The 22323-nt window shown below is 37.8% G+C and overlaps 1 long non-coding RNA gene and 1 other non-coding gene across 2 annotated transcripts; one reads left to right on the top strand and one right to left on the bottom strand.

Annotated features, from left to right (window-relative positions):
• Positions 1-2584: 2584 nt before the first annotated feature.
• On the bottom strand, positions 2585-18705 carry LOC113111095 (uncharacterized). The gene is made up of 4 exons (XR_003293261.1): positions 17657-18705; positions 17098-17168; positions 2802-2905; positions 2585-2689 (listed from the first exon to the last, which is right to left on the bottom strand). It is a non-coding gene; the product is annotated as an uncharacterized LOC113111095 (long non-coding RNA).
• Positions 15285-15376, top strand: trnar-ucu (transfer RNA arginine (anticodon UCU)). Its single transcript is given in 2 exon segments — positions 15285-15321; positions 15341-15376. It is a non-coding gene; the product is annotated as a tRNA-Arg (tRNA).
• Positions 18706-22323: the final 3618 nt, after the last annotated feature.

A 22323-nucleotide genomic window follows, 5' to 3' on the forward strand; every position in this document is an offset into this window, starting at 1 on the left:
CTCCTGGTGAAACGAATATATTCGAGGTTCCTGTGATCCGTCCATACTATGAAAGGAACACAGGAACCCTCCAGCCACTGACGCCATTCACCTAGCGCCAGGTGGATGGCGAGTAATTCACGATTGCCCACGTCGTAATTACGCTCAGAAGGAGATAACCGATGTGAGAAATAAGCGCAGGGGTGGATCTGACCATTGGAGGCAGATCGCTGGGAGAGTATGGCTCCAACGCCTACCTCGGATGTTGCATGGCCTTTGGCTTTTAATGGACACACATCTACAAAATGCGCAGGTGAAGCGCAATACATGCAGAGGCGATTGTCAACTCTTCGCTCTCGCTCCGTAGAGGATATGCGGATGCCGCCCAGTTGCATGGCCTCAGGTTCGGAGGAGGAGGAGTGGAAGGGGATCGGTGGGTAGCGAAGCCAGTAGAGCAGACTCCAGACCTCGATCGCGGCGGTGCTAAGTCAATCAGTGAATCCAGATGAGTAGGGACCTCCCTGGACAAAATCTCATCCCCTACATCGCCGTTGAGCCCCTCCAGAAAGCGAGCGAGCAGCGCCGGCTCATTACAGCCACAGGAGGTTGCCAATGTGCGGAACTCGATAGAAAAGTCCGTAACAGAGCACTTACCCTGGTGCAGAGAAGACAAGAGGCGGGAGGCCTCCTCCCCGTAGACAGACCAGTCGAAGAAACGGATCATTTCCTCCTTGAAGAGGGAGAAGCGCTCGGTGCACACGGCCTTGGCCTCCCAGACTGCCGTTACCCACTGGCGAGCTCGTACGGAGATAAGGGAGATAATGTAGGCGATCCTTGCCCGGTCTCCAGAATAGGTTGATGACTGGAGGGAAAACACAACCTCGCATTGGGTTAGAAACGAACGGCACTGGGTGGGCTCACCGGAATAGCACGGCGGGTTGTTAATTCGAGGCTCCGTGGGGTGAATAGATCCGGACAGGGCTGGCGGATTGAGGCAACACTGGTGAAGCTGTTTGGCAATATCCGTCACCTGTGCAGCCAGAGTCTCCATGGCCTGTCTCGCGGCCGACAGTTCCTCCTCGTGCTTGCCCAGCATAACCTCCTGGATCTCGACGGCCGTCTGGATCGGATTCTCTCTTGCTGGGTCCATAGCTGGCCAGATTATTCTGTTGTGTGGAAAGAGGACCAGAGAGAGCAATTGACGGAGCAGATACAGTCTTTAATGAATGAAACACAGGAGCTTGAAAATTCTTGTAAAAAAAAAACAAAAAGAGTCCCAAAGGGAAAAAACGGGAACCAAAAACCTTGTCTCGTTCAAAAAGGAGAAAGCAAAAAACCTGCGGCCGCCCAGGCGGAATCAGTCCGGTGGACAGCTCCGAAACAGCACAGTAGGGAGAGATCGGCAGGTCAGGAGATGAGCAGCAGCAATACTTCTAGGCTCACACTCTCGGCAACCCCAAACAGACAGGACAAGAACTAAGACATGACAGGGGACAAGACATACAGAGTTAGCCAGTTTTAGAGGAATAATCTGGCGAGGCAGGTAGGGAGGAGAGGAAAAGAAGTAGGAGTGCTAATCAAAGGAGAAGGGGAAACAGGTGCGAGAAGCCAAGCACAAAGAGTAGCGGAATGAGGAGCAGCTGAATGAGATTAACAGCAGAGGAAAGGTGAGTGCAAAATAGGAGAGGAGGAGGGAAAGAGTCTGAGTGAAAAAGGGAGGGGGAAAGAAAAAGAGAGCCAGGATCATGACAATATGCCTCACAGACATGGAAAACTTATCTATAGAAAGCTTTATATAACTACTTAAAATAAAACAAATCGAAAACAATAACTCTTTCATTATAATCATAATCTGTAAAGATGCATTTCTCTCTAAAGGCTCGTCTAATGAGGAGATGATGAGTCAGGATCGGCTGTCACAGATAAGGAAAGAGGACCCAAAAGCAGAAGGCATTTTGAAAACGTTTAATGGTGAGACTCAGTTCAGGAAAGGAACACAGGTGGCCATTTAGGTGGGATAATCCAACACAAAGTTTTTCAATATTAAATCCAACAGAAGATAGTCTCAGTCCAAAGGGAACAGAAAGTCTCTTAGCAGTAATGCAACAGAAATACACGGTCAGGACTGGCAACGGGAAAACCCCAGGAGGTAGAGAGAGAGGCTGGGTTTGTTCTGAGCACGGGAACGCCAAACCGTAAACCACTCACGTAGCTGGAGGATGGACAGAGCAGACGCGAGGTAACAATGCACAATGCGATCGAGTGTTTACATGCACTCTAGATCATATTAGAAAAAGAATAAACCCTTTCAATTCGCTCAAAATTGAATTCAGATCAAACTTTTTAAGGTGTTTACATGAAGGCTTTTCGGTCCGATTGAACCATCAATCCAATTACTAACTGATTACTAACTAACGATTACTAACATGTAAACAGCCATCGTGTCTAAGGAGGAGGGAGAGACAGACATGGTGGAGACAGGGTAACGAGTTAAATAGTATATTGCATGAGTACAATTAAACAAAATAGAAAAAAATCACAATAGGTTATTGTGTCCTTGTTCTTCCAGAGGGTAGGGGAGCACAGGGTGGTGAGGAAACTCCCAGCCCGGAGATGGCAGCGGCTGTGGTGTGTCTAAAGGAGCCCAGCACGAGTGCGTCCCGAACGCATGGCATGGGTGGAAGTGGCCGTGTGCTGACTGATGGTGTTCCTGAGACACAGAGTGACACAACTGATGCATTAAAAGTCATAGCAGATGAGCTTAAGAAAATAAGTGTTGTGTTGTGTGACATTGCATCTACATTAAAAGTTAAAAAATGAACCTTCGCATTGCTGTCCCTTCACATATGACACTTGATTACTTCCCAACGGACATCATTGGGCATCACTGTACTGCATTTACTCTGCACTCTGATGGTTTGGGAATCTGGTGAGAAGCCAACATCTGATGGGGTAACCACTGTCACTTTCACAGTATAACAGATTATCTGTACACTAAGCTTGATCTGTTAGGAAACAGACATTGTCATTTTATCTTTGCAAGAAGCCAGCCATAACGCACGGCACCTGGCCCAAGTCTATTCCATACACTGCTGTGTTCTAGAATAAACAAGTAATGTTGATCCAGGCCATCGTGCCATGACATTTGTCAGAATCAAGTTTGGCTCACAAATAACTTGCACATTTATGGAATGCACATTTTTTATACACATACACTCATTCTCATGTGGAGCCTTTATAGCAATATGAATGCAGTTAATTGGAACGAATACATTTGGGAATATGGGCATTGCTATAAATTGCCTTTTGATATGTGCCTGTTCTCCAAAAGTGTAAGAAAACCTTACGTATCAACAAATCCCTTTTAAAACAGAAGGCATCAAGGAACTCGGATTCCTGGGAAATCCCAGACCTATGAAAAATGGAACAGAATTATGCATTTCCAAAATAAGCTTTGCACAGAAGCAAAATCACATCATGATATTTGTAAACTTACGTATCGGCTACCTCCCACTAGGTAACTCAAGGTTGCCAAAAATCCTAAAACTGAAAGGATTTGTGTTGATTCATGGACAGGAATGGCATGGTTTCGCCTAGTTTGCCTTTGTAATTTTGGGCCCAATTCAGCACACAGATCCAAGATCATGGCTCTAAGGAACCTAAATTGGCTCATTAGCCAGTCATTAACGTGGGCCAGGAATTCTCAATGGACTCTCCTAAGTCTGGTACTGACATAGTCATCCAGCAATGCCTGTGCAACCATCATGCAATGATATATGCAGAAGTGTCACCGCAGTAGTTATATGTTTACAGCAATCAGATAGTTCTTTACACCAGCGGTTCCCAATCCCAGTCCTCGTGCCCCCCTGCTGTACATATTTTGCATGTCTCTTAACACACCTGGTTCAGATAACAAACTTGTTAGGAGCTTTGTTCTGATTGATATGATCCCTACAGTGTCCCTACAAAATCCAAGTTTTCTTCTCTTTGGAACAATAATGAATGGATATGTACTGCGCAGCTGCCTACAGTGTCGTCACACACAGATGAGACTCTCCTGCTGAGCGAATCATCGGTTCAACTCTCCCATCTATTCAAGAACTGTACTTATCCAGAGTGAGAAAAAGGGCTGTCAAAATCACTCTGGACCCCTCACATCCAGCACACTCCCTCTTTGAACTGTTGCCATCTGGTCGACGCTACAGAGCACTGAGCACTAGAACGACCAGACACAGGACCAGTTTCTTCCCTCAGGCAATCCATCTTATGAACAGCTGACAATAATGGCGAACACACTACACTTTATATTTATATACACACACTTTATTTATCTAACACACATACTTAGTATACACTTAAATTTTGCACACAATATATATGTACATACATAACTTCACTTTGTAATATACCTGCCTACAATTGTCATTTGTATATTTTCATTCACTGTCTACATATTTGTATTTTTTATTCTTTTATTATGTGTTTTATGTTCTGTCGCTGTCATTCTGTTGTACTGCGGAGCTTCTGTCACGAAAACAAATTCCTTGTTTTACTTTTTTTAAATATGAGCAGGGCTTGATTGTTTTTAATATAAGAAGTTATATTTATAGCAAATGTAAAAGCCCTTTCACACTAAAAAGTTTAATGAATAAACCTCTGACTGTAGGAAAAGTAAATTCACGTCTGTACAGTAGAACATTGGAGAAAAAGGTTGAACACTCTTCAGCAATAAAATGACAATGATGCACAATTGTTAGTTTATTTAAAGTAATTTTTGCTCATTTGTATGGTTGAACTGGATCATCAAAGGTCAGAAGCAAAGATATTAGTTAATAAAATGGGATTAGATACGTTTACGTTTACGATACGGATTCCGGGTTTTGTCATAATAAGTTTTAATTCATTTGATGGATACTAAATCTGTTTTTTTTTTTGTTTTGTTTTTGGGGGGGGGGAGTGGGATGAATTAATGCACATTCACATCTATAGCCAGATCTGGGCCAAAACTGTTTGCTGTCTGATTACTTTATTTAGCGTTTATGTAAACACTACATTCCGATTCATCAATCGGAATGAATTCAGTCCATTTGAACCAAAAATTGTGCATGTAAATGTAGCCATTGAGTGGTAAACCCATACATCTTGAGATCATTAGAAAATGATAGTTGAGGAAACCCAATTGATGTACTTTTATTATTTAATGCATTTTATTTATTTAAATTGGCATTGTGAACATGCATGTAGTTATGATTAGGACGCATAATGAGGATTAAAAGTGATTTGTCTGTTTATGGTATAGGGATCTATATACAACTTCTCAAGTTTAATACGTTTCATTTCCATCATCTTTTGTCAGTCCCTCTACTCACCATGTCTTCAAACTGCTCTGTGTCTCCAAAAAGTCTGTACACATGGGCGGAGGTGGGTAGAGTACCCAAAAACTTTACTCAAGTAAAAGTAAAAGTAATTCTAGAAATATTTACTCAAGTAAAAGTAAAAGTACTAGTCTCGAATAGATACTTGAGTAAGAGTAAAAGAGTATCAGATAAAAAATCTACTCAAGTAGTTAGTTACTTTGGGTCATATATACGGAGCCTATTTTTATTTAGATATATAGATAAATGTACGTAATGTATGTGTGCGTGTGTAAATGTATATATTTCATCAGCCTTTACTCCAATTTATTATAAAACCCTGTCTGTTTACTTAAGTAACAGATATAGGTTTCATGCCATAACAAATTTTTAATACGACTGACTTTATATTAAATGTGAATTTAACATTGAAAGTTAATGTGATATAAATATTGCTACTAATCTTTCATTGATCAGAAAGAGAGCAAATAACATTTACATTATTAAAGATCATTTTCACTGACAGTCTAGATTTCAATCACTCTCAGAAACTCCCATTAAAATCACTGAAACTGTTAACACTGTGAAATCAATATCTTAATTATAGATTCGTACACACATCTGCACTTTGTTGTTTCTGATGAGAGAATTCGCCAGAAAGAGGTGTGCAGTCAGTGAACGAGTGAAGGAAGCACCGGCATTTCAGCGATGACTCATCGGAACACCTCCAATTGGCCTGATTGCATTCAAAAGAACCGTGTGTGATTGGTTATAATGCGCAACGCTGTAAAAACGCGTCTGTCTCTGGCTCAGCACCAGCAAGCGATCACAGATCTGAATTTAACAGCTGATGATATGACTTGCTGAACGTACTCGCGTGATTGTATTAAAATTAATAAAATCTTAATCGGCTATTTTTTGTCTTTTGGAAGCTGCATTCAACTTGACTCCCCTCTGTTATAAGCCACACACGTACGGTGTACTCACACTAGCCAGTTTGAACCGTGCCTGAGTGCGTTTGACCACCAAAGCGCGGTTCGTTTGACTAGTGTGAGTGCTCCGAACCTTGCCCGGGCGCGGCTCGATTGGCCGGCCCTGGCCCGCTTGGAAGAGGTGGGCCAGGGCACGGTTCAGTTGGACTCGGGCGCGGTTCGCATGCAGTGTGAGCGCTAACCATGCCGTAGCACAGAAAAGGACGCGTTGCGTCATGGTTTTGCGATGCTCCAAAACCAACATGGCAGGGAAAGGGTCGCTTTGGTCTACGGCAGAGGTGCAAAACGCATAAAAACTGCAAAGTCCTTGCTGCACTTCAGCTGGTACCTTGCAAACATCCTCATACGAGCAGCACGATTACGTGAAAATTTTCGCGCCACTAAGGCGACACATCTGTTTAACAACAGGCTGTGAGAGGGCTGTGGACCAAACGACACAAAATTATCCACAAAGAAAACAGAGCGATGGACTCCATTGTGTTCAGAGAGCGCCGCTCTTCCAGGGGGCAAGGAACTCGACCGGAAGTTGAAGTCGGGTGGGGGCTGCCATCTTTTAGCAGAACTTCACTTGCGTTAGCATTCCCATTGACTCCCATTCATTTTGGCGTCACTTTGACAGCGAATAACTTTACATCTGAAGCATTTAAAGACTCCATTTGTCCATTATTTATTTCTAAAGATACACGACAATGTATAAAGGGCTCCATTACCTTCTAGGTTACATTATGGCCCCGTATAAACAGTTTTTGTAAAAAATAGGCTAACGATTGCGTCATAACCACTCGTTTCTCTGTCGCATTACCGTACACACAGGAGGAGAAGCTCGCAGGCAATTAACTTAATATGGCGTACTGGCGTTACATTTTAAAATACTATACAAAATATTTATTTAGAATACTTTATCCTGCTCACTCACAACAAAGAACTCCCCGCTCAAGCTCGCCGTCTCTGCAAGATTAACGATGGCAGTTTGCACGCACAGCCACTTAGAAGATTTACATCTGTCAGACAGGTTGCTGACGTCGTCAAGCTTCGTTTGAGTCTGCGCGTCAGAAACGGAAGTGCTAAAAAATGCTAAAAACGGGCTTCACTTGTCTCAATTGAGTTCCAATGGGGTCGCTGTGTCCATTTCTTTTACTGCCTATGCGCTCTTCCTGTTTATCCCGAAACCATCGCACCATAATGACGTAAGCGTGCTCCGGCACAAATTCTGAAACCCTATATGTGAGTGCAGGCCAGAGGGGGAGTGGGGAGGGGGGACAATCGTACTCGGGCCCGGTTCATGGCAACCGTGCCAAGTGTGAGTACACCCTAATGTCACAGTGGTATCGTGTACTGTAATCGAATGTAGCTCAAGTTATTACCTGTTAAACAGTAGACAGCACAAACATTCATCTAATAAGGATCTCCATCGCAAGCAAATAATAGCCTTTGCAGATTTGCTTTCAATTCAGTGCAGTTCCATATCCACGTTTTAACGCTGCTGATGATCAAACGTTACAACTCTGAGTGAACCGCTTCAGAGCTCAGCGCGTTGCTTCAGGGTACTGAACGACTCTTTCAAACTGATTCATGAGCCAATTCACTCGTTTGCCAATTGGTTTGATCAAGCCTTTGAACAGAATTGACTCAAAAGAATGAATCATTAGCGAATGGGCATCGCTCATTGTCCAGAGAAAAGTAGACGGCGCATTTGGAATAAACTGAACCATTTACAACATTTATTGCATTGAGATAAAGTAACGAGAGGAGCGTCGCCCACAGTAACGAAGTAAAAGTACAGATTTTTCCCAAAAAATGTACTAAAGTAAGAGTATAAAGTACCCATTTTTAAATATACTCCGAAAAGTATTAGTTACCCCGAAAAATTACTCAAGTAAATGTAACGAAGTAAATGTAACTCGTTACTACCCACCTCTGCACATGGGTCAGAGTTTGCATGCAGGTTCACAAATTTTCCTGTCAAGTTAGTTTTTATAAATCCCACCTTTTGCATAGGAAGTAGTGTTAGCCTATTTAAAGGCAGGATTTGTGCGTATGCAATGGTATTAAATGAGACCCCTGGCCTGAAGACATCTGATATTCAGTTATAATTTATACCAGCACCAACAAGAAATTTCTTGTTTTAGACTAACTAAAAACATAAAGTGTCCATCTGTCATAAATTTAGTTTGATTAGAGTCCTGGTCCGAAGACATCTAAAGGCCAATGTTAATAACATGATATTTCATGTATTACACTAACTACATACCATATTTGATCTGCACCAAACTCCACATTTGATAAAAGTCCTGACTTGAAGACATCTGCATGCAAATATTCAGTTATATTCATAGCACCATCAACTGGAAACAGGAACTTTGGCACATATAAATAACTTATTATTTATCCTCTATTTACCACTTTAAATGCATAATGCCCACCGTTCACTGTTTTCCTAAGATCACCGGGTGGAGGTGGATCCCAGTGCGTGGGCCTGTCAACGCTGCTTGCAGCTTTAATATGAAACCGCAAACAGTAATCATTTTTAGAAATAATTATGATGTTTAGTTGAAACACATGTAATTTATGTTGGTGATGATACTGGTGTTTTCTCCTCTTCTGTCTACTCTTCAGAGCTCTCTATAATGCAAAGGCTGACTAACCTTTTAAAATTTTTGATCTCCAATGGAAAGCATATTTACATTGTGAATTGTTCTGTATTCTGTGCACTTCTCTGTTGTTTATAGTGCATGGTTCAATTTAAAAATTCTGAATTAATAAATATAATAACATGTGACTGATTTTAGACAAGAGCATGGCACTTGGGATTTTAGAGAGCTATTAATTGGACAAAAATTCTAACATGAGGCACAATTATGCATATACAAGAATGCATATCCTCATAAAGTCAAATTTAAAAGCACGCTAGCTTACAGCTAAACTTTAACACATTCATTCTAAAACCCACAAATTAAACATGATTTTTATGGTTTTTATTGACAAAAAACATGGATTATGTACACATTTTATCAGTCATTTTCAAATTCAGTGAAGTCCATCAAGGAAGAATTGTGTAAATTAAAAACAGTAAATTATTTACACTTTAAAAAGTCAGAGGGCCTGAGAGATGAAGACAGAAGAATGATCACTGAACCTAATCTGATTCTTATGTGTATTACACATTAAGCACAAATGCTATTTTGGGGATTTCCGTTTTTCATTTTCCTACCTAATTTTGAATGCCTGCCTATACTAATGCTACAGTGTAAGCTCAGAAAGTTTGGTATAATTTCAAAGGAAACCCTTTGAAATTACATAAAACACTGTTGAAATTGATAAAAATGACAATATATGCTGTCTGTGTTATAATAAATAGGGAAAAAAACAAGGCGCTTTTTTATTTTATTTGTGTAAACTGAAGTTTGAAATGTTATAACTCAGGCATTGAAGGGGCTGGCAACTTCAGACCAATGTCTTGTGCTTGTTCCACTTGTCAGCTATTAGAGGAAAACAGAAATTTCTTTCTATCCTAATCTATGCAAAAGTTCTTCTATTCCAACTGAAGGAAGGAATAATACCATTTTTGTATACAATTTTTGTCTAAATAAGTATGAAGTCATCTTTTGCACACTTGCAGTATGGAATAATGTGATCTCTGTATATTATTTTACAGAAAACACTCAGAAGTTACATAAAAAGCTGCTGTTTGTGACAAATAGTATTATTTATGTTGTTTCACATATGATGAACCATCTCAATACAATGTGCTTTTTTTGTGTGTTGGTTTTCTGAACGGTCTTTGAAAGAGAATAAGTCAAATTACACAATAGCAACATGCATAAAATTATAAAAAATATCTGGTCTATCACAATCTAAAATAGAATCCACAATCTCCAGCTTCATATCGTTTCATTTATGTCTATTCTGCATCGTGTAAAGATTGGGAGACCTCGCCTGTCTCTTTCATATTTAATATTTTGATTTTTTATCAGCGTGTATGTTGGTTTCGGTTCTGATACAGCGTAAACAAGCTCCCCGAAGCTTTTGCGCGAACTTCGGAGCGTCAACAAACTAATTTATGTTTATTCCCCCAGTACTGTACGGATTACTGTACATTCACTGAGATGCGGTCGAACACTGCACAGTTATGAAAATAAACATATTAGCTTATTGCTAGCGAAGCTTCCAAGCCTCAGAATAAAGAATCAAATGTATGAAAGCGAGTAGCACGCGTATAGGCTTACCAGATGCGCGTCCTGACCTCTCCACGGCGAAGTTGGCCACCCATAACTTGTTTTATGAATATTATGCATTATAAATCCGGAGATTCGGCCATTTGTAGTTTCGCCTTGCGTGGCCTTTGTTTAGAAGCAGCAAAAAACTCAGTTTCCCAGACACCAGTGCGTCACACGAACGGAAAGGAGTGGGCAGTCGCTGTCCAGTTCCAGCACCCCCGCGGTGCTGAATCACACATTTGATTGGAGGGAACGACTTGTGAATGGCAGCAATTAGGACAAATGGCGCTTCACAAAAGAGGTCAGATGTCTATAGCAGAAGAAAGGCTTTTAGACCCATCAATATGAGTAAGAGATCTTGTCAATCATACAAAAATAAGTGCAAAATGTATAAATAATAAGGTGAGAAATTTTACATCGCGATTCTGTTGAAGATCATTCGATCTGTGATTGTCACACAATAAAATGATCTACATCATCAGATTCCTGAGAATGAGAGCTTTCTTGTGATATATGACTTGACTGTTTTGTGAAAAATATTTTAAATACACATTCTTACGAAAACGTGTTCGCAATCGTTAGATGGAAATTTATGGGGGGGGAAATATATTTCTTAGCTTAATTTGACTACTTTATGTATCATAAAACCCCAATTAATGGTATTCTTTGTAAAGAAAACACTAAGCTTTCAAATGAACCCATTTTTGGGCAAATGCCATATAAGGAAGGATATGCAAATGAGACACAAACATCTGGCATGCTATTTTCGGACCCGGTACCGGGTCTGCAGAGTTTAAGTTAAGGTGGTGGAACTTCTTATGACAAAGACCTATTTGATGTAAACAAAGGGGGTGAATACAAGCCCGATGGAGGCCAAGTGGAGGTTTGTTTCATAATTTCTTCTTAGTTTTGGGTTTTCTCATGTTTTTATAACTAAAATATGGCAATGTTTCATGTCCAACGCATAGGCAAGCCCCAAATGCAATCACAATTGCCTTAACTTGCAAGCATTTATTTAATGTGCTTTCTATGACTTTAATCAAGTTTTGTGAATGAATCTGAAATTGGACGTTTGTTCTGGTCTAAGGGCGAGGAGCAGACATTCCTGATTATGATCAAAATGGTAATTATTTCCCTACAATATACTTGCCAATACTTGCTATTTGGTCCATAACCTTTAATTGGTATGTAGTAATCTTGAATAGTAAAATATTTCTATGTTTTTCTTGTAGTTAATTTGTTTCTCATTAGGTGGTGCGTCTGAACAACCTCATGGTGAAGATTCATAAATTTAATTCAATTTTACTTTTACTGTTCCATCTATCTGTAATTGTTTTGGAAAAAGTCACATGGCCACATAGTGTGGATTATTATGGAATCCAATGAAATAGAAAGTTGTTCACAAACGCAGACATGAATGAGTGCCTCTGGGAAGTGTCTTTGCTTTAGCTCTCTGTTTCTGGCTCTCTGTTCCTCACTTCACTTCTAGCTGTTTGACTTTTTTTGAAGCTCGGTTTACTTGCCAGCGTTGACTTTCCCAGAGGAATTAGCCTGTCCTCTTTCAGATTATTTTTAAATCAAGAATATGACAGTTCAAGAGTCTGACCACAAAGCTAAAACATCTTAGCCTAAATACTGTGCGAGACCATGGAAACTGCACTAGATTGCTGACAGACTGTCAACACAGTTCTATAAGGAAATAAATAAATAAATAAAAAGCAATTATTGTGGGTAGGACATGTTGAGGTTTTCCACTAGCAGATGTTTTCTTCTGTGTTAGAATAGTCTGAAGACTGATTGTTTTGACTGTCCGTTCTGCCAGTGGCTGTGCCCTAAATCTCTGCTTGGATTGCCCGTTGTTGCAGATCTTAAACCAGCAGTGCTCTAGATTATCAAGATGCTAATTAATAATATACCAGAAGGCCTCAGTGTTGGGAATTCCTAGTTTAATCAAGTAGCAGAGCCCCTGTTAGAGCCGATATGGGAGTTTCTGAATGTAACGGGGAAAAGGGAGATAACTGTCCTGGATAGTTACCCTCTTTGCTTGTATCTGGTTTTTAAAAGGTTTTAACCATTGTTTACATGATTTGGAAGTTATACTTGGTTGCAAGTCTGGAACTGCTGGTGTTTATGGTCTTTTGGGGACGAGATGCATGTTTGGTAATGATCAAGTTGATCAAATGATCAAATTGATTCATTTGGTAGTGAGGAATTAATCTCATTGTACTACTGAATATATATACTGAATGGTTTTACTGGTTTATCTGTGTGTTGGTAAAGATTATTATAAGCCTATACACCTTATGTTTAAATGTTTGGGGTTGATAATGTTTTTAAAAGCATTTTGAAAGACATTGTTACTTTTTTAATTGATCAAAAGATACAGTGACTGATTAGTGTTGTTAAAGACTTCTATTACTTGCTGTTCTTTTGAAATTTCTATTAATTAAATAATACTAAGAAAAATTGTTTCCACAAAAATATTCATAATATGGAAATATTGGCGTTGATAAATAGCAATGTTGAGCTTCAGATCAGTATATTACAATGATTTCTGAAGGGTCATACATTTTATATAAAGATGGAAATTTGTTTTAAATTGTAAAAACATTTCATAAGGCAACACCAATTTTTATTTAATTTTTTTGCAAATAAATTCAGACTTCATATAACATTGAAGAACAAAAAATAATAACCTTACCAGCTCAAACAATATATGTTTCTATATAATAAAACGGTAGGTGGAAGCCATACTGTGCAATGTAACTGATAAAGTATACAAATGAATGACGATTATGGCTGTGAACTTAAAGGGGGCGTTCACCCAAAAATTGAAATTCAATGTTTATCTGCTTACCCCCAGGACATCCAAGATGTAGGTGACTTTGTTTCTTCAGTAGAACACAAACAGAGAAAAAAAAATTTTTTTGCAGTCTGTAAGTTATATAATGCAAGTGAATGAGAATCATGGCTAAAACATACACAAAAATCAAAAACAAAAAACAAAACCAAATTAAACCCTGCGGCTCGTGACAATACATTGATGTGTAAAGACAAAAAAAAAATAAAAAAAAGTTGTCTCTCTCTCTGCAAGAAACTGAACAGTATAATTATACTTTTTTCCCTCAGAAAAAAAAAAACACAGCCGGCAATGCGTCTTCTTCTTCTGCTTTACGGCAGATCACAGACTTATAAGTGCATTACCGCCCCCTATCTCTCAAGTGGACCACTGACACTCCTAATTGAGATTGTAGATGGAGTGTCAGTGGTCGATTTGAGAGATATGTTTTGTTCAGTTTCTTGCAAAGTGCATGATCGAGTCTGTCGAGTCATGGTGCAGATCTCCTCTGTTGCATAAGAAAATGCAATGGTTGGAGACTGGGATATATTGTGATGTTTTGTGCTGCCTGATTTGGCTTTGTTTGAATGCTGTATGAATACTTATTGCATTTCTGTCACCAGTTCCGATGTTGTCAATGTGTGTTCCATTAAGAGTATTTGAAATCCTATTTAAGCAGTCAGAACAACCAAGCAATTTTTTTTTTTTTTTTCTGACCATCTGAACAAAAGCCATATATCCTTTCCATCGATTGTAAGGTTCTTTATAGTGGTACAAGGTTCTTAAAATTGTCTTAATGTTCTTCATACTATTGTTTACTGGGGAATGCAGTTGGAAGCAAATAGTATTTTGCATATACGGTTGTTAATCTTTTGAATATTTCCATGATGGCTGGTTTTGTTTTTAATCAAAAAGACTCTTTAATTGTCAGCATTTATCACTGTGTAAATACCATCAACAATGGCACATTGTTGTAATCTGCACAATCTGTAATCTGTAGTAATCTGCACAATGTCAAATATGTAGTGACTCACTTTTAGTATTATGGATCTCTCTCTTTCTGACCTATAGTACAATTAAATAATTTAATTTAGTGACTAGATGATTTTGAATGAGGCAATACCATAACTAAGTCTAGATGCATGCGTTAAACTGTACTTGTTGCTATATCTGCTCAGTTAAAAACAGGTCTAATTGAAGAACAATATGTACAGTAATATTTGCCAAGTTTTCTGTGGAAAATAGGAAACTCCTATAGCACCCCCTAACGGCCAAAACTATTACTTTTTGCTTGCCTTCCTGTTATATTGCCATGTTACTGTAGTTTTGCTATCAAGATGTAATTAGTAACTGCTTAACCCTTTTAAAAACACACTAGCACAGACACCAACAAACTAGTCCTTATCCTTCTTTTTTTTCTTGTGTGTTCTGTCCCTTTAAATGTATCCCACAGGCGGAGCCCTGGCTGCCATCATCAGTTCCGTGGGTGTTGCTGTCCTCGGGCCGCCTCAAGTTACTTTGTATACCATAAAAAAAGAAACGCTATTTCAAAATACAAGGAGGTTTTGTTTTTTTTTCAGTGAAAGGAACACAATCGTTATATAAGTGCTACATTGGTTTTGGAATATGAAAGTTGCTTACTTTTTTAGCAGTTCAGATTGGAGAAAAAGAAAACCCCTCTTTAGAGTTCTCCAGCTTTTTTTAGACTTTAGTCTTACAACCTTTTAATAATTTGCTCCACGACTCTATATAGAAACTTGTGGGAGCCACAGTACTTGGTTTATTGTGAAGTGGCTCAACTAATGCAGCAGCTCTGGTAGAGGAAGTGGGGGTTGGGTGGGTGACGTGTCAGGGGGTTAAACTGCTTTGCTTGTATTACAAAGCCCTGGGGTTTTCAACAGGTGGCTCTGTGGCGCAATGGATAGCGCATTGGACTTCTAAGCTACACTTAGAGAAGTGATTCAAAGGTTGTGGGTTCGAGTCCCACCAGAGTCGTATTTTTTCAGTGTTTTAAAAAGAGGCTTACAACACAAATAGTACTGTGTTGTCCAAGTGTAAGTTATGTTATCATATAATTATAGAAAGAGGATTTTATGAAAATGGCTTTAACAAAAATAATTCACTAGATATAAGCTAAATATACTTAAGAAACATTCCTTATCATCAACGATGAAAATGGCTGTTCTGCTTAATATTTTTTATGGATATTTTGATATTATTTTTCAGGATTATTAATAAACAGAGAGAATATTTTGTGACAATTATAATTGTTTTTACTGTCACTTTTGGTCAATTTAATGCATTGTTGTTTTTTTGGGTGGTGTATGCGAGTTGAGTTTGGTTTAAATTAAGTATTGAGAGAAGTTATGTTTCTTTGACCAATTTTATTTTATGTGGATTATATGCTTTCTGATAAAATTTGATAAAAAAAGTCTCACTTTGTAGAAAACATAATTTACTCTTTTCTCTCCCAAAGTTCTCAGCAACCTGCTCCCTTCATCAGAACTGCATTGGATCTGCACATTGAAAGAATATATGCACACTGAGCATGTACAGCTCTATGAGAAACATCGATTACATGAAAGGCTGGTTTAACATAAAATGAAAACAAAATCTTAGTGTAGGTGTGTTTTGGTTTTATTTTCAGTTTTTTATTTGGATTATTTAAGTTGTATTGACACTGATCTTTATTTTAAGGATGTATTTTTTTTCTGTATTCAATATTTTTTTTAAACTAATTGTTCATCTTTAAAGGAAGCAGAGTAGTATGTCCCTAAATGGCTTAAGAGTTCTTTTAGTTTTTCAAATGGTGCCAATGTAAGATACTGCACTTAAAAATTAAATTTTTACTATTTTTGTAGAAGTACAGCAGTTATGCTTTTGTTAATTTTTGCATTACTAACAATCTGAATTAGAGACTGCCTTCTGTCCAAATCAAACAGAAGACTATGAGGAAGAATAGGATGATGTTTCTGATCATGCATGTTGTTGAGAATGAGCTACAATGGCAAAATGGCAAAATTCATAATAAAAAAAAACAGTGGCAAAATGTGACATTAATAAAATAAAAATAACATGGAATGAGTTTAAAGTTATGTGATATCAACTCACACACACACACATTTTAAATAGAATGGAATAGTTTGAAAAAATTAACTGAGTCTGTATATAAATGTATATATCTGACCATAATACACACACAAGGCAAAAGCACTGAATGCGGGTGAATCATGAACCACAGAAATTATGATTGATGATTGATTGTATATATTTTTTCCACAAAATAAATCGATTGTCCACTGCTGAATTAAGAACATTATTGTTCAATTGTGCTCATGCTGAAATGCAACGAAATACAGCGCCGCACATGTTTTCCTTTTTCCAGTGTAAACCGGAAACTTGTCAGTTAGCATGGAACCTGCTACTCTTTGAAGATAGTACGACTATCGTTCTGTTGACTTACTTGCCATTTATTTGAAACCCTGCTGTTTACTTTAGGCTATACTATACTATAAAGGGCTGGACTGGGACAAAAAAAGGGCCCTGGCATTTTTGCTCAGACCAGCCCACCACAATCGGTCAGACATAACCAACCAGTACACCATCCTTGCGGTCCCTGTACATATGCATATCTACAGTTCCATTCCCAAAAACCCCTACAAAGCTAAAAACTAAGTGCCATGGACCAGTGTCACAGTGCAAGTGTACTCACTCACTCTTGACTGGCCATCTGACTTGACTCTCTGTTGACCAAAGGTCCTTCTCCTCCACTGCTAACTCAACTTGGCTTGACCACACATAAGGACAGAGAGAGAGAGAGAGAGAGAGAGAGAGAGAGAGAGAGAGAGAGAGAGAGAGATGATTATATTTATTGGGAAGAGTTATTAAAAGTACACTTAGTAAGGATCCGTTCTGGATCACGGATCAATAATTGAAATAATCAAATGGCATCATTTTAGGTTTTTCTAGAGAAGGGCCATACAGCCATTAGGGGTTTTAAAGGGTTAACATTAGAGTAGTCAGCCGAAGTTGCAATTGAATAAGTTAACTCTGCTAACCTAGCAACAAAAACAATGCAAAATAGCTTACGCTGTGTTATTTGACTTTAGCCAAATGAGTGGCGCAGTAACGTTAGGTGAAAATCTGACAGACTAATAATAGTGACAACGACTATGTTGTATTAATATTCATTAATTTAGGTAACGTTAAATCATCACACTATCCTCCTGCAACCGCTCTGATTAACACTCCCTCCCTGTTAATCATGTAGCTTACCGTTTCTATTACACTCTCCTGCTCACTCTGTCCCTCTTTGACTTCACTATCAGACACCTGCTCATCTGCCTGGGTGCCGCCATGGCTAACTTTTAGTCACCTCTCCTCCACGTGCTATGTTCACCTGTTTTTCCAAAATGTCGTCAAGTACTGTAGGCTTGGAAACTGAAGCTACAGCACTAAACATGTCGGTTATTTTTGCACTTGTTGAGGCATCAACATATTTTTTTTTTTATTTTTTTTTTGGCACGCAACTTCTCCACAACCCCTTTGCGCGTTTGTTTCTCCATCCTAATCCACAGACTGCATCTGACACAAGAAACAGAGGGGGCGGGGTAGAGCCTGTTAAGAGATGATTGGGCCAGCCCAGTGTCAGTATGGAAAATGAACCAATAGGTCGCTGTCCCTGCTTTATGGGCCGGTCGTTGGCCAATTAAAAAAAAAAAAATAATATAAAAAAAAAAAATGTATTTTATATCGACCAGCCCAGAAGGGCGTCGGCCCACCGGGAATTTGAATTTGTCCGGTATGCCAGATTACCAGTCCAGCCCTGGGCTATAGCACTTGTTCCATACAGATATCCCTCAGAAGAGTGATATAAAAATAAGACTGAGATGTGGGGTAAGTCAAAGTCCTTCTCTGGGTAAGTTCACCCTTTTTACAGTAGGCTAACGTTGTCGTCCAAATGTAAAAAAAAAGAAAAGAAAAGAAAAATAGCCTGAACAGACATGGAACACAGAGGAAGTTAGTGACAATGATTTCAGTAAGGTGAGAGAGTTCCACTGATCATTATGAAATAACATTAATGTGTTTCTGACGAACTTCAGATGTGAGGGAAATTAAGAATGATTAGGTTCCTTCTGTATGTTTAAAAATACGAATTTCAGAATTGTGATATTTTGTCCCGCATATATAGCTTTCAATCCCAGTGCAATCCTAATATCATATCTTGAATTGTCTTTGACTTTTATTGCTTCATTGATTTTTATGCATTCATCTAGACTGGCCCTGGACTGGAGGACGTTTTTGATATAGTTGTTGTGAAGATGTGTTGTACAGTAGAGACAAGGCTGATCTCATCTGGCTGTAATGTCCTGAGCTGTAGGTCACCTTCACTAAACTCCACTGCTGGACCCTTTCACAGTACAGCAAGTGTGTGTTCTTGCATGCATGAGATTTTGTCTCATGTTTATATCATATGATCTATTTAAGCAATATCACACAAGCAATGAGTGCAATATCAGACATGTGCTGTTTTTGTCCCATATAGCAAGAGTGAAAAATGTGGCATTACATTTTAAAAAACAGTTAACTAAATAAGAACTTACGTATTATTTTTGACACAATATTGTCAGTTTTACCGACACAAACATTACCTATTAAAGCCACAGCGGAACACTGTGTGCAGATTTTAAAGTTTAAAGGCTTTCTATTTGGCAAATGTTTATGTGAAAGGACTAGGGAATCAAACATGCATATTCAATTTAAATAAATATTGAAAATAAAGAGAATACCCAGCCCCGAATACCCACATCCAAATATTGGAACAATCCGCACAGCACGGCAGCTTTAATGGTGAATCACACGGTTATATTTAGCTGATATTACATTCAAATATTTTCAGTTCAGTCTAAATTTGAATGTGCTCAAAGATGGTGGAATTTCAATTAGCCTCAAATGCCGTTTTGTCACATTTGTATTTTTTAATAAAAGCAAGAACAACACACATTACCATTCAAAAGTTTCAGCAAGATTTCATTTGAAAGCATTAAATCCTTTTATTCAGTAAGCAGGTATTAAATTGGTCAAAAGTGACAGTAAAGACATTTATACTATTTAAAAAGGTTTCAAATAAATGATGTTCTTTAGAACTCTCTATTCATAGAGATACTATGTCATGGCTTGTCAAGTTCAGGAGGAGACCAGGGTGTTTTTCAATTACAATTTCTTCAATGACTGGGCAGTAAAAGATATCAGAAAGCATTTACCATTTGTGTACCACCTCACAGTATGTGCTGTCTACACACACCTGCCAGCATTTCAGCAATAAATTTCATAAAAACTTGTATTAAGTATACCAGTTATTCTCGATGTTATGTGTTTGTGTACTGTTTAGTAACTAATCCCATATCACATATGGCCACCATGCAAAAATTGTCCACTTCTTGAGTGAGACCAACCCTAGACCAACCCTTATATGACCTTCATATGCCAATGAGTCATCTTTTAGGGATTCCATGAAGAACATTTTGCAGTTTATACATGTATGCTGGGTGGAGTTCTACAGTCAAAGACAGCTAACAGTTAAAAAGGATGACAAGAATGAAGACTATAATAAGACTGCACTCATATCAGATATCTGGTTTTCATTTTGTGGATATGCTACTGTGCATGGCCCAATTGACTGAATATATTTATGCATTTTGCATACACTTTTATCAAAAGTGACCTAGGTTGAGTTCAAGGAATATACATTTGATCAGTTTATTCATCCCTGGGAATCACTTACCAAAGTTATTGCAAATAATCATTAGCATGACTATCTAATTTAATGGACCTATTATTTTTAAACTACCAGTAATCTCTAATCTTTCTCTTGGTTTGTAGTCAGTACAGCATTTGGTCTCTCCACAGACACATAAGACTCCAGCACAAAGCCAAAAGAGCAGCACTGAAGCCCACCACAGAGAGATGAAGAGCATGTTTCTTAAATATCTGCAAACACATTATGGTATTTTTATGTTTTAGAAGTTAAAACTTACATACCTTTAAATTGAGCCAGAACCTTTTGATTTAAGTAAGGGATAAAACTGTTGTCAGTTTGCTGTCCATTCATTCAATGCATTTCCTGTTCTCAAGTGCAGATTTTGTTTGATCCAGTATACACATTCCATTGCCTCTCGTGCGTGTACATGCTTAATGAATTCAAATTCATCAGAATACTGGATTTATGCTTGTTTGATTTCCAAATCATGTTTATGAATAAATGGACACATGCATTAAACAACAACAACAAAACAATACCAAGTTACCTTCAGCTGAAGCAAAGTTAACAAGCTCAAATTTATTTCATATCTTGCCCTCCAAATATTAGTCCCCTCCCCCCACTTCAAATCCTGATTTTGTATTGATAATTTAATGCATAAATGGGAAGTGAATGTGAATGTATTCTGTATTTTGTTTTTAGTTCATATCATCTTAGAATATTGTCTTTGATGTCCTGTCTGGTGAGGAGACTGGAGAGACCCCTGTAGTCAGCCCTCTATCTGAGAACCAGAGACTGCCCCAGCCACTGGAGAAGCTGTATGTAGAAAAATATTGCTTATTGGGAAACTGACTGATTTTGTTGTTGTATTTCTTTTAATACTCATTACATATTTCCAATATACTTTTGTATCTGAGCTTCTTTGAAAAAGTAAAAAAAAAAAAAAAAAAACCTTTACTATAACTAAAACTAGAAAAATACCTGTGTGGTATTTTAAATAAAATAAATTTTAACTGAAATAAAACATAAAAATTATTGCAATTATTTTATTTCAGCTAGTTGGTAAGGCAACATATCATTTAGTTGAACTGGATTTACCAAATACAAATGACTAAAAAATAACAACACAATTCAAAAATATACAAATTAAAAATAATAATATAAGACTAAAATATAAAATGTAAAAAAAATGTAAAAAATAAAATAAAAAAAATAAAACGAATTATATATATATATATATATATATATATATATATATATATATATATATATATATATATATATATATATATATATATATATATATATATATATATATATGAAGAGTTCAGATGCAAAAGCCTCTAAATGTCATCAGAAATTTTCATCTAAAATTTTGATTTTTATCAAGCTCCTTTGCTTAGGTTGATTAATTTTACTTTAATGGCAATGTGCAGATCCTTTTCCAGGCTATTAAAGTGAAATAACTGAACATAAATATATTAGATATTTTAGATGAAAATTTCAGATTGCATTCAGAGGCTTTTGCATCTGAACTCTTCATATATACTGGGTCACAAAATGAAGATTGAGATTGGTCTGTTTTTGCAAATAGTGCCATCTAAGGGTGTCTCATTAATTTAGTTTTTTTTTTTTTTTTTACTTTAATTTGCAGGCAGGAATCTAGGCAGTCATGAATCCAACAGTGGATTTGTATAGCAATATTGTAACTAAAGTTAGATTTGCTGATAATATTACCTTAAATTGCAGACAGCTGCTAAGAGAGCGGTGTTCGACCAGGAGCATCGACGCATGTGGGAGGAGCTCGCGTTGATTATATGGGCAAAGACGCTTTTAAAAACATCATGAGGAAACTTAACCTGTTCATTGATTATTATGTGTGTATGTACTGGATGTGTATATGAAATTATAAAAAAAACTCAATATATGGTTCCGTTTATACTGTATGTCCATCATCATCCCAACTGTTACATTTTCACCTCCTCAGATCGGCCACTAGAGGTCAGGCTATAAACACTTTCTAGCTTTCACACCCCTTACAAACTCCACTGGTAGAGGCAAAAGTGTCATCTATCAAAAGATGATAAATCATAAAAGTATTAGTCCTCTGAGTTTAAGAAAACATATTTATCTCTCTCCAAAGATGCTTAACAAAACCGTGTCTCCAAATCTTATCTGCCAG

Source organism: Carassius auratus, chromosome 1, assembly GCF_003368295.1.
Source record: "Carassius auratus strain Wakin chromosome 1, ASM336829v1, whole genome shotgun sequence".
Classification (NCBI taxonomy): Eukaryota; Metazoa; Chordata; class Actinopteri; order Cypriniformes; family Cyprinidae; genus Carassius; species Carassius auratus.